At 42.7% G+C, this 13,812-nt stretch overlaps 1 long non-coding RNA gene across 2 annotated transcripts in view; it reads left to right on the top strand.

Annotated features, from left to right (window-relative positions):
* Positions 1-13,812, top strand: part of LOC140900541 (uncharacterized) — a 45,244-nt gene that overhangs the window by 12,181 nt on the left and 19,251 nt on the right. Inside the window, exon 3 of one of the 2 annotated variants that reach the window (XR_012155658.2) lies at positions 2,656-2,974. The exons of the other annotated variant lie outside the window; for it this stretch is intronic. This is a non-coding gene — a long non-coding RNA (uncharacterized LOC140900541). Of the gene's footprint in view, positions 1-2,655; positions 2,975-13,812 lie in introns of those variants that run through there. 2 annotated transcript variants of the gene reach the window in all.

Below are 13,812 nucleotides of genomic sequence, written 5' to 3'. Positions count from 1 at the left end.
TATCATTGTTCACTCTGTGTCGACAAGGGGATGTTCACTGCAACAAAGCAGCAGAATGAGTGTAATTTGGACTTAATATAGCCAACGATCACTGGGACATGGGAAATGTCAGTGCTACTGTACAGGATTACTTTAAAAGACTCCCCAATAGCATAGCAGGATGCATTCCCTTCCTGCTGTATTACAGCTCAAAAAGAGAGCAAACGTTAGGGAGAGTAATAGGATGCCCGTCTCATATTACTGACAGGGGTTAGAATTGTATTTGCTTTTACCTAGGACCTTTCAGGCCCCAGGTGTCTCAAAGCACTATAGAAAGCAATTTATTAGCTAGTGATGCTGTTATTATTTATATTCCATGGAACATGTAGAGGCCCTAATTAAGGTTCAGGGCCCCATTGTGCTAGGCACTGTACAAACATGTAGTAAAGAGTAAAGACTCTCTGCCTTAGAGAGCTGAGAGTCTTGTGCAGTGGCTCTGCTGCAACTTGTGGCTGCCCTTGCATGCTTCTTGGCAAGAGAAGGAATTTAGATGGAGGCACCAGGGGTGATATCTTAGGCCCATTGAAGTCAATGGCAAAACTCCCATTGATTTCAATGGGGCCAAAATTTCAGCTCTAGATTCTGTGTCATGGGATTTTTAACGGCTGCTATGGATAACCCACTGGTGTTGGACAAGAAAGGGCTTTGCTTTAGTGTAATCTCCGTTGACACAATGTAGTAAAATTGGAGCAATATTACATCAATACTTGCATCAGCAAGGTTAGTGATTGTGATTAAGGAATCCCTTCACCCACAAGTGCAATGCAGCCACATCTTGGGTGGAGCCTGTCAGCTATTAAACAGCATTTAGTAACTCTACACAACAGGTAAAGACAGGAATAGACAAAGAATCCCGTATCCAGTTGAAACAGCAAGGAGGATTTAAATGGGCAGAATCAGTGACCCAAAATGGAATTCAGTCAGGAGACTGGGGTTAACATCCTTGCTCTTGGAGAAGTTGCCATGGTGTGATTGTTCAATAGGGACAAGCGCTCAGTGAGACTACAGGATAAATCAGGAATGTCCAGGTACTTTAGTGAGATAGCTGCTCGTAACTAAGGTAACCCCAGGAATGCCTGAAGTACTTGGAGATCAGGAACCACTTCATCCCTGGTATGAATCCACTAAATCAACACCATATTAGTACCTTCACTCAACTGAGGCCCCAGGACTGGAGTAACAAGAGCAGGTGTAGGTCATAACTGGAATGTATCCACAGAGCTGTCTGGGGGCTCAAGTCAACTGGGGGCAGATCAGGACTGCAATGCATTGATAGAGCTGCAGGTGGGCTCAGAACTAGAATGGAGGTGGCAGGAATGCTGTGGGCCAGGAGCAAGGTATTTTAGGAAAGGTTTGGGGGAAAGTCTGCCTGCGCTGTACTTCTTTCTAGCCAATGATCTCAACTGTTCACTTTCCTGAATGCCAAGTACACAGAAATGTTAAAAAGAAAAAAGCCCACATCACAATATGGGTCAAAGGATCCCTTTCTTTTAACAGGAAGAAGCTTTGCAAGTTGGTACATAGACTGCTTACTTTATAATGATATTCAGAAACATAGAAGTCATCTCTACTCTCAAGAATAAGAGCCAAGAATAATCTAGTTTCATTGCACATTGCAGGAGAATTGCCACAGTACAATCCACTCCTATAGATAGATGCTTCTACTGTGGCCGCTTGCTAATTCCAGAAAGACAGCTACTTCCACACATGGATGCTGCAATAGACGAGGTGGTGGGACACACACTCTGGACCATCATGTACCAAGATGTAGCAGGACAATCTCAACACTCAAGAGATAAAACATGCAGTGGGAAAGGTCATTTAAAATGGCCATTTGCTTAGTGCTGCTACAGCCTTGAAAGGAAGAAATCTGCAAATGAGAGTTGGGGAACTGTTGGGGTTCAGAGCTTTGATTTGGTTCATTATATAGACAGGGGAGAACTGTAGCATTCAGATCTGGATTCAGACTTTCCCAGAGTTTTGGGATGTTCCGATCTGGGATTTTGCCACGAAACCGCTTCACACTTTTCTACTGCACTCTCCAGAGAGCTTCCCTCGTAGAACTTTTTTCATGCAGGTCCTAGTCTTATGCCATGTAGGGGCCAGGCAAGGAACTGAAATGTGTTCATTAAATCAAAGAAGTGGTGTGAAGTATATCATCTGGGTTGTCGTGTTTCACTCATTTTCATTGTATCCCCCAGCTTGGTGCTCCTGTTTGATCTTTTTGGGGAGCCTGAGAGGTACAATGCAGAGCACACTTGTACTCCAAGAGCTGCATGAGGTGAAATAGTTCAGTGTGTCCAAAAATGATTTCCAGTTTCGAGCAGCATGAGCCGTAACTGTGGAGGTCTGGGGAGACCAGTGTAATGATCAGATTTCACAATCAGTTGCTAAGCTTGAAATCAAGCCATGAGAGAGAAAAAAAGCTGCTTCCCGTTATTTGATACTTTTTCCCCATTGAGAACAGACCAGACAGGAAATCAAGACTCAATGAGCTTTTAACAAAACAAATGGAGACTTCTTTAATGCTCTGGATGTTTCATAGACAGCAGCATCAATTCAAACCTTCCTCTCCAATTTCTCTCTAACTCTGTCCTTCTGTTTGAATTCCTGCAGGTCACTGAAATGTCTGTCTTCTCACCATTTCCTGTGTTTCAAAATTGGGGAAAGCACAATCAAAACGTCATCATGCTTATTTGGTTAACTACTCGCTTAGTTACTTATTCAGCTAATTAAAAAGACTGGCCACTTCCAATTCTAAGGAAATTCGGAGACGCAGTTCGGAGACAGGATACAGGGTGAAATCCATTACTCCAATCCAACGTGTAGCAATTCTTTATATTCCTTCATTTCCACTGTGTCACTTCTGTACGTAGTTCATTAAGGATTCTGGACAACCACAAGAGAAAAATAAATCTTTGGCTAGAGATTCTTATTATTTGTTAGGATCCATTTAGCATTAATCCAAAGCGGCATAGAAGACCAGACCACATACTTTAGGGTTCCTTTTTTTGCTGAGAGAAATGCACTGCTCCACAGGTCATAAGATGTCTGTAATTATGACCCTGAATAGATAGAAATGTTGTTTCTTGAGACAAATTCTATCTGACAGTTTTTACAGAACGTTCGTTCAGAGCAAAATGCCCTGTCCCCTGTCACCCGGATTGAAATTATTAAGAAAGACAGACATTTCACTGACAACTCTAGCCTCAGGGGGGAAAATATTCCTTCTGTTCCCCTCTGAAGGTCAGAGCTCACATAATGCAAAACACTTACAACACACACACACATACACACACACAAAATAAAACTTTCTCTTCACTGGAGCTCTATAGCAAACAGGAACCCATTTCACACACATTTAATAGGAAATTCAATAAAAAGGGATGATCCTTATAATTTTTTACCATAAAGCTGTTTTTCCAATGTAATTTCTATCTATTTATCTATTATGTATGAACACACATATAAACACACACATAAATATATAGTCATACATGCATACAGACACACACACATATATATACCCATATACACATTACAGAGAGAGAGATTAAGTAGCTGAGCAAATAATTCAATGTGATTGTTTTTCTCTGACAAATTTCACCAGGGAGAAGATCACAATTTCTTTGTATTTCTTTGTTATTTGAAAACAAATTATGATTTTCTTTTTTTTGCCATTTTAAAAAAATATCTGTGATCGAATTATATTCGCCGTTCACTAGCCAAGTTATGATGCTGACTTTTTATTGGCCAGATAAGTCACATGGCATTGTTTCCATGCCAGGATTGGATGAGCACACATGTGCTTTCCATCTGAACACTTACTCATGTGTCTCTATATTTGAGAGGCTGTTTGTGCTGTGGAAGACACAAGGCATGGATGGCTCCTTTCTCTATCCACAGGTCTGATTGCATGTGTTAATATGAAGGTACACGGCAGCATATGAGCTGTCATTCACTAAGACTTGTGTGGGCAGCACTCAGCTCACTTAATTTAGGGCTGAAAATTGGACTTGAGCCAAGGTTGCTAAAGGTGAGAAACTGGAGTTCAGTTCATTAAACTCCTTCCATTGCAACAGTTAAAGCAATATCCCCATCTTCCAGCTCAAACCAGCTCCTCACCACGCTGACCGCAAGTGTGTCCTCTTGGTCTTGTATCATTTGTACTAACTATCTTTGAGCCTGAACAAAACTGGGTGTATGTGTTAGCCCTTCCTTTGTGAATGCTTTCTGGATGAGGGCATAACAGCCTGGCTTTATGTTCAGAATTCTGAAGTCAGTTTTGCTTGGGAGCTTGGGGCCACCCTTTGTGATTTAACCATGCTATGCTATGGTCTTCATGCCCTTTTAGTCAGTAATCCTCTGCTTGTCTCCTGAGCTCTTTTAAATGTTAGTGAATTCAGATGACACCCCTGTGAAGTAGGTCAGTATCATTATCCCCACTTTATCAATGTCAAAAGTGAGGCACAGCAAGGTTTAATGGAATACCCAAAATCAGCAAGCGAGTCAATGGTAGAGATGGAAATAGAACCCAGGATTCTTGGCTCCCAGTTCACATCACTGGACCATACTTGCTCTCAGCCACAGGGGAGTCCTGATCCTTAATCCCCTATTCTAGGCACCACTCCGTACTCCCACCTAGCATTAAAGACAGAAACCAGGAGTCTGGTCTCCCAGTTTCCTGCTGTAACCACCAGATCATGTTTCCTCTCTGAAAGCTGCATATAAATTTTGTTGTGGAGAGCAAAATAATTTCTAGTTGTGCCTCAGTTATTCCACTTCAGACATATCCAGGCCCTCTGTCCTCCTAACATCCTACAATCCCCTCTTAGAGCTGGTGTCTTGACATTTCTTACATTGGTGGATGCTCTTGAAGAGAACAGAGGTGATGTTAAATGGGATTCAAGGTGCCAGATCCAGAGCTTTGGGCCTATGCTGGGGATAAACCTCTCCAGATGCATGGCTTTTGCATTTGTTTACATGCTGTTGTTATTCTTCACTGAGTGCCATATGGACACAGGGTGCTCTGGAAACATGACAAAGGTCCTCCCCTGAAGAACTTACAGTCCCTTAAGTATTCAGTCCTCCAGGCTGCTGAGTGCTTCCTCGAAGGCGCTGCTCCCATTCAGCTTCTTGTGTTGAAGTCAATGGGAGTTGAAGATGCACAGCTCTTCCACAGGTTCAAGCCCTAACTCAGACTGATATAATGCACTGGACGCCAGCTGAGATGCAAGACTATGAGGAACTATTACAGATGAGAGAAGCAAGGGCAAGTTGTAGAGTGGCTTGAAAGAGGAATTGGAAGGTGCTTCTCACATGAGGAATGGGACGTTCTGCCAGGCATGGGGAGGTGGAATGGAAGAAGGAAAGAAGCTAAGAGTGGGAGAAGGGCAGAGAGGGATAAAGGCGGCAGCAGTTACAGAAGAACATCTGGGAGAGCATAAGAGCTCTGGGATCTGACCTTCAACACCAGCGATCTAGCCCTTGTGGCCTGGCTTCCCCTCTCTCAAGGAAACCCCAGCTCCTGGACAGCATCATCTTTTCAAATTTGTAAGAAACTTAAACTTTTCTTTCTTCTTCTTCTCTCTGTTTATTTATTTATTTAAGTTTAATTCTGAACAGCCGGCTGTGTTCAGCCTGACTGGTTTGTTATGGCTTATAATTTGTGTTAGGATTAATTAACTAATTACCGACAAATGTCCGTTGGCAAGATTCTGCTTCTGCTTGTCAACTTGAAGTATTTAATTATTTTAATCATTTACTTTCATCTTCAGAATTTATGCTCTTCCAAGACCGTTTCTAGGCATCTTTTAATTATTATTCTGGGTTTTTTGTTCTGGGGTGGTGTGTGTGTATAGGGCTCGGGGATGGTATAATTTCTCATTAACTATTTCAGCAAGTCAATGTGCACTGCTACATCCTAGAAACTTGTCCCTGATTCTTAAACCGTGGCTCAGAGGGAGACAGGCTGAGATCAGAGTTGTGTGGGTGCATAAGAAGGGATGGGTGTATGTTACATAAGCACTAAGCAGGGGCTAGCTTACCAAACCTGTTTCAAAAGAGTCATCCCTTTCCTGGAAAAAGATTTTTACAGGGATTCTTGGGAACAGACCTTTGTCACACCACTATATTCAGCTTCTTATTCTATGAACCCAGTCCTACATAGATATATGCACATGATTGACTTTATTCACTCTGAGTGGTCACACTGCCTAAAGTTAAGCACATAAGTAAGTCGGTTCCTAATTGTCTTTGGATTCCAAACCAAGACCCTCCTCTCCACTAGTAATAAAGTAATAAAATAAAATAATGGGGAAATATCCATTGATACAGCATCTTTCATCCTTAAAGGATCCCCCCCCCCTTTTTTTTTAATACGGTACAAGCCAAATTGCATGCTCACTTACACTCCATTGACTTTAATGGGGGTGCAGGGGGGCATATCAGTGAAGAATTTAGCAATATAGACATACTCCTATAGCAAATGCTACTCCTCTGAAATGCAGCCAGCTCTGCGGTGGGAGGGAAGCAGACAGCTAGCTGAATGACAGCGCGGCGAGGGGAAATCTCAGCAAAGAGCAGATCCCTCTGTTCTTATTGAAAGCGCTATGGGATCATCAGTGTCATGGGCCCTTCCTAGGAATCCCTGTATTAAAGGGTGATTTGCTATTTTTAATACATCTAGTAGGAGAAGGACATCCATTTAAACATATATGCAATTTACTCAGTGAATTCTGTGTCCTTCAGAACATATTGAACCCTTAATGTTCCTTCCTGTCTTTCGGGTTAAATTCACAACAAGGCACCTGCTTACATCATAGATTTCACTTGCCATTCAGTTTGTACACAAAACACATGCTCATATACAATACACCGATATATACACAATATGTGTACTGGTACCACATATAGACATGCTGGGTGTCCGATCAATATGCATGTATAAGGTACTCATGTATAAGGTGTACACACAATATGCTGGTATACATACAATGCATTTGCAATATACCGTACCCAAGTCTGCATGCACAGATATGTGTACAATATCCCACTATATATACACAAATGCATATGGTCTATGGAAGCATATACACAAGCACAGGTATACATAAGTATATATACACAGGGGCACATAGAGTTTGCAGATACACCTACTGCATAGCAGCAGTGTTGTCCAGTTACTAGTGCTAAGCACTCACAGCTGCCATTCTCTTCAGTGGGTATAATGGATACTCAGCACCTTTAAAAAAATATAGATAGATAGATGATAGATACACCCATACGCACATACACAGTGCCTAGGTATATATAAACAGAAACATAAAATCAAATAAGCATAAACACGTAAAGCTAAACACCAAAAAACATCCGATGAAGTGAGCTGTAGCTCACAAAAGCTTATGCGCAAATAAATTTGTTAGTCTCTAAGGTGCCACAAATCCTCCTTTTCTTTTTACCAAAAAGATCCAATCTCTCTCTGCCTGTCCCTTTCTCTGTCTTTCACATATCAGGCAGAGGGCACTTCTAAAGGGTTAAAAAATGAAAAAGGAAAACAGGATGAGCTGATAAAAGAAATAGAAAGTCACTAATGTTTTCATTATTATGGTTCATCTGATTTTCCCCCCAAAATACTTTATACTGCCGATGCCCCAAATCCTGAGGTCCATTCCGAATTTTTACTCTGTGAGCAGATTGTCAGCTGGTGTAATTCAGCATAGCTCCATTGAAGCTGATTTGCACCTGCTAAGGATCTGGCTCACTGAATTCAGGAGGAGTTTTTCCCAAATAAGGATTGATGAAGGATTTGGCCCCAAGAATTTTTCTTTTAGGAAACAAATGAGTCCCTTGGACCAGAGCGCTGATGAGACCGTGCTATTTAAAAGGTTTCTTCAGGGTACATAATTATATGGAAAATAATTAGGGACAATGCAGCAGTATTATTACTACGTATCATATCACTTGAAAGTTAATCGAGAGTGATCTGCAGAAAGGCCCCAGAAGAACTGAAAATGGAACTTCCTTAACTAAGGTTACTCCATAATGCTGCCAGCTTGCCAGACCGATGTTGGTGACACTGGGCCAAGTTTATCATAGGCATAACTCCACTGAAGTCAATGGGCTTACACCAAGGATGAATTTGCTCCCGTATTTCTAAGGCCCTAATACTAGATTGTGCTCAGCACCCTCACCCCTAACCCCCAGTGGAAATTGAAGATGCTCCATTCCTTGTAGGTGAGACTCTAAGCATTGTTCCATCCTGGGATCAGAAACATGCTAGTTACAATGGTCTTTGAATGTAGTTGGCACTAGATGAGTCCTAGAATAACTTCCCCAAGCAAGGGTTTTACTAGCCATTGTTGTCAGTTGAACGACATGGATTTATACCAATTAAAGAGCTGCAAATGAGGTAGTTACACATCTAATGCTCTCATTTCTACCCACAAAATTGCAGTCACAAAATGAAATGCTGGTTTGAGAACCCTTTAAAATGTGGGACTAATTGTCTCCACCATGACACTCTATTGATGAACGCTTTAGAAATACAGATAAGATAAATAGGTGGTTGACATTTGGCCTGTTCATTTTGTGTTATTTTTTAAATGTGCCCAAATGCCCAAAGACTTAGTCATGAGCTAATTTTGTCAAATTAGTAAATCAGTGCATCAATCTCAGAGCAGGACTTATGCTACAATATAGCTCCATGAAGCCTCCACAAATATACCATGATACACATTGTAATTGACATACCTTTTCCTATACAGTACTATTTCCTTAGATCTGCATTTCAGAAAGAACAACATCCACTACACCAAGAGACTTGCCTATTGACTCACAGCCAGATTCTGTCTGGGAAACTCTCTACAGTCCATCAGTCCTATTGCCCCAGTTTAGTCTAATGCTAAATTTGCATTGAAGCACTTTTTCCAATCCCAGATAAAGGTGTGGACATGGTGCCTGATGGGGCTACCTGTTGAGGAGTTTGTTCGACTAGGAAGCCTATTCTAAATGCCAATGTTATTACAACCCCTTGGCTAGAGCCCCTGATTCCTAGGGACAGTGCAGTGAAAAGCTGAAATGCAATACTGGACATGCTGGGGTATTAGACATACTATGCATTGTTATCCCTTCAGACGAGCATACGTTTGTGGATCTGTCAATCTTTTCAGATGACATTCCAGTGCCTTGACTTGAAACATGACAGATCCTGCAGTGTGTACTTGGAGGGCTAATAAGGGCTCCGTAGCAGCTCACCGAAAGCGACATTGCCCTGGTAAACTGTAAAGGAGAGATCTAAATGAGATTAGAAAGATTGTCTTAATTAACTTCAAAATCCCATTAATTAGAAGCCTCACTGCATTAAAAATTGCTTCAATGACCTGGCCAAACCACAGCTATAAATGAAGGCTGATACAAAAATGGCACTGGGGCACAGGCAGGAGCTGGATTGCATCCAGCTCTGGGGCTTTTTCAGTTTGACTGTTGTATTCCGGACAGTAACTTTGGACTCTTTCATGCAAAGTGATGTCTATAATGCATGTGAGAGAGGGGAATCTGCACACAGACACTATTGTTTTCTCCTCTTTCCCAGCCCAGAAACCCACTCAGTACACCCTTCCCCAAACAGACAAAGAAGCTCAGACATACATACATGCAGAGCTCCCACCTCCTGCGCAAACTCAAACCTGTGAAGACACCCACACACATATACACATACGCAGAGGCATAGAAACACACAGAGAGAAATGCACATTCAGAGACTGACACATAAATGCAAGTCCACACACACAATCCCTTTCCATCGCCCACCATCACACGCATGTGCACAAACACACACAGCACACACACAGGGCCCTGCACACGCACACACACAGAAGAATCACTCCTGCTCACACTTCCACCTGGGCCATCCACCCACACAGACAACCGCGCTCACAGTGTGGGTGTCCTCCACACAAAGGACTCTACACTAATTTTGTCTCTTTGCAGTGTATCTGGAGACCTGGACATTTCGGCACTACCCCTTTAGTTATTTATACATATTGGACCAGATTTTCAAAAGTGCCCAGTACTCCGCAGCTCTCAGTGTGACAGTCATTTAGGTGCCTAAATGGGATATGGGCTTTTATTGAAAATCTGGTCCACTGTTTTATCCCTTACAAAATATTTCCATCCTGGTCTTTCTACCTGCCTATCTGCCTGGTCTTGTGTTATAAGAGAAGATGAATAAAAGGCCCAATTTACCTTCTCTATCCCATTCACTGTATACCTGTACCATGCCCCCTCTTATTTAACTCCTCTCTAAAGTAAAGAGTCCTGAGGAATCAAAGACAAGAGAGAACAAATATGATTTCCCCTGATGGGACAGCAAAATACAGGGTGGCTGTTGCAAACAGCAGCAAGGGAGAAGGCTCTTGAATCCATAATGACGATGGGTGTGAGGGAAGGGGAGGTAGAGAAGTGCCGGATGAGCAATGGGTGGGAGGAACAGAGTGGAGATCATGATATAGGCCTTGAGGTTGCTGGTGGGGATTGTTGGATGCAGGAGACCGAGGCTCAATTTCCACCTCGGCTGCAGATTTGCTGTGTGACCTAGGACAAATCACTCAATCAACCTGGGCCTTGATTCCCCATCTGTAAAGTGAGATAATAATGCTTCTTTTCCCCCATCCTTTGTCTGTCTACACTGTAAGCTCTTCGTGGCAGGGACTGTCTCTCACTAGGTATCTGAAGAGTGCCTGGCACAATGAGGCCCCAGACTCTGTTGAAGGCTGCTACGTGCTACTGTAATGTAAACAGTAACAATAATGGAAAGATTTAAAAAGAAAACAGGATATGCTGCGCTGGGAATAGATGGATGTGAGTTTATGTGACACCCTGTCTGGTTCACTCTCTGGCACTGCTAAATGTCATACCGTTCAAAATCAATTCGAACCACGCCTCCTCCGAAAACAGCGCTCCTGCATGTGAACATGGGCCTGACTCAAACTCCATGGACTCCTGTCCATGTAGTGTGGAAGAGCAGAGCTGAGTTCACAGGGCTGCAGCAGAGTGTAAATACAGCAGAGTGAGCGGAGGTGGAAGGAAGCAGCATGCTTTTGAACATCAAGAGGAAGAAACCACTGCAAAGCACAATGTCAAATGTAGCTAAAGGAGCAGAGAACACCTCATCTGACCTAGTTTTAATGCTGCTGAGGAAGGAATCTTCCAGCCATGCTTCAGCAGAGCTCTGAGTCGCGCCTATGTGCTATCTACCAGGAAGAAAAGAAAAGTGTAGGAAATAAAATAACTGAGTGTGTCAAAGGGGGAAGATAATTCACAAGTCCAATAATTAGCTAGAACAGAATCAAAAAGCTACACCCATCTTCTATATATGCCAACCAAAAGACCTCTTCTTAGGTATTTATCTATTTATAGGCATTTCTGTGGCATTCATCCATATAGGCAAGAATGAATGAATGTAGCCTCCCAGTCCCTCAGTGAGGTAGCTCATCACGATCCCCATTCATCAGATAAGGAAACTGAGGCACAGAGAGAGGAGGAGGTGACCTGGCCAAGGTGACACAGTGTATCAATTGCGGCACTAAGAATAGAATCTTAGTCTCTGGGCTCCCAGTCCTGTATTTTAACTATCCCTCCCTTACACCTGAAACCAGCCGTATAGAGAGCATGATGGGTTTGCAGAAATCGCCATAGGAATCTATTCTCTCTCCCATATAGAACTTGAAAAATCACTGCCGCTCACTGAGGTGCAAGGCTAACATTGGCTCTGAAGGGTATATATGTGATTCCTTATAGGAAGGAATGCCTTGCCCTACTGCAAGCTGACAGAATGAACTTCAGTTTTTGCCCCTGGCATTTTTTTACAGCTCAGCTATTCCATTTAGGACTTCAGAGCCAGTGGAAGGAAGCTCAGATCGCTTCACTGACCAGCCATAACATCTAGCCAGTACATTAACTGCCCTGTTGCCCTGATCTGATGTGGTTTTACAGACAATAGCTACTGGCTATTTAGGCAATGTATAAATTAACATATTCTGCACAAACTAGGAACATATTTAAATTAGGGGAGAGTGCCCTTTATTTGTCAATCACTCAACATCCACATGCAAATGTTCGTTCAAAAAGACAATTCCAGCCTTTTAAATTATATCTCCAACTATTTGTTTTAACAAGGGGAAAACATTGTTTGATTGTTCAACTGTTTCTTCTGCCTCTCCTCCCCATTCCTGCCCCCCCTTTAATTAAAACAATAGCAATCTGCCCCCCTGGAATTTCGTTCCCAGTTTCGCTCAGTAACTTATGACCTTCGAGTCAGAACACGCTTATTTCTGATCGTGCTGAAGTTTGCCTGGCGTTTCAGGGTCACAGATGCAGAGATAAGGAAGTCAGATAACAGATTAGCAGACAGAATATGGATACCCAGTAGAGTCTATGGGACGCTATAGTTGAATGTTATGTAGATGAGATCTCTAAGGCTGTTTCGGTCCCAAACCTTCCCTGTCTTCAGCCATTCTGCTTGTTGCTTGTTGGTGTTATGTAGATGAGATCTCTAAGGCTGTTTCGGTCCCAAACTTTCCCTGTCTTCAGCCATTCTGCTTGTTGCTTGTTGGTGTTATGTAGATGAGATCTCTAAGGCTGTTTCGGTCCCAAACTTTCCCTGTCTTCAGCCATTCTGCTTGTTGCTTGTTGGTGTCTGATGCTGCAGAGAAGCTAGAAATGGGCCAAGACTGAAGTTGTGCATTTGGACAAAATGGAACTCAGTCCTGAAAGCAAAACCCAAACATGACCCACAATATTTTGCAAATCTCAAAACAGGCAGGATTTTGCCCTTCTCTGAAGTGCTATTGCAAATCAGGAAGCTGTTTTAGTTTGGTGCAAAATTCAAAATAGCATCTGTGGGGACAGCCCTGGAGCCCCAGCTCACAGCCAAACTCCTACTGAAATCAAGGGGAAGTTAGCATGAAAAAGGACAAGGTAGTGTGTACTGAAAAACATAAACTATCTGTAATGATGAGGTGCAAGGGAAGGTTCTGAGCTGTCTATCCCTGCCATCTACCCAAATGAACATGGTGTCCAGTGTGATGACTAAAATGAAACCTTTGCTCACCTTTCTCCCAAAATGGAAGTGAACAGCAGAAAGAATTCCATTCAGATGGGAACCTTGCGCCTGCCTGTCCTCATATATCAATCTACCTTCACTTGGACCAGCCAGGCAGGCTACGGACAGGACGCTGTCTCACTGTTCTAAGAACTATATCAAGGTTCTAGAACGCCCAGCCACCCATGTCATTGCAGAACTCACAACACTGCCTCAGGGTTCTGGAGCACAAAATACTGTGCTGCTTTTTAAGGGACAATAGGCATTTTTGAGAACACACCTTGGTTCCAAGGAGCAGCATTCACTCTGTGTTCCGAGTGCCCTCAGCATGCTAGAAACATGTGCCCATGTTTACAGATGCATCAGACTTCAGGAACATAAAGATGCACTGCGTTCAAAGGGGAATGGCTATTCTCGGACAGACATGCAGACAACACATTCTAGGTGTCATCCGCATTCTAGAACACACAGTTACTCTGTGTCCTAGAGAGGACATTGACAGTCTAGACATCACAGGCTCTCAGTGTTCTGGAACACAATTATTCAGAATTCTGCATGTCATTTCCTGGGGTTTCTATCATTTCCCTGAGAACTGTAAATCCAGTAGAAGTAAATTTCTACATCTTAACAAATTATCTAAAGGTCTTTCCTTCCACAGCAGCTGTCATAGG

Source organism: Lepidochelys kempii, chromosome 19 (assembly GCF_965140285.1).
Source record: "Lepidochelys kempii isolate rLepKem1 chromosome 19, rLepKem1.hap1, whole genome shotgun sequence".
NCBI classification, from domain to species: domain Eukaryota; kingdom Metazoa; phylum Chordata; order Testudines; family Cheloniidae; genus Lepidochelys; species Lepidochelys kempii.
This window is presented reverse-complemented; position numbering and strand designations above follow the sequence as displayed.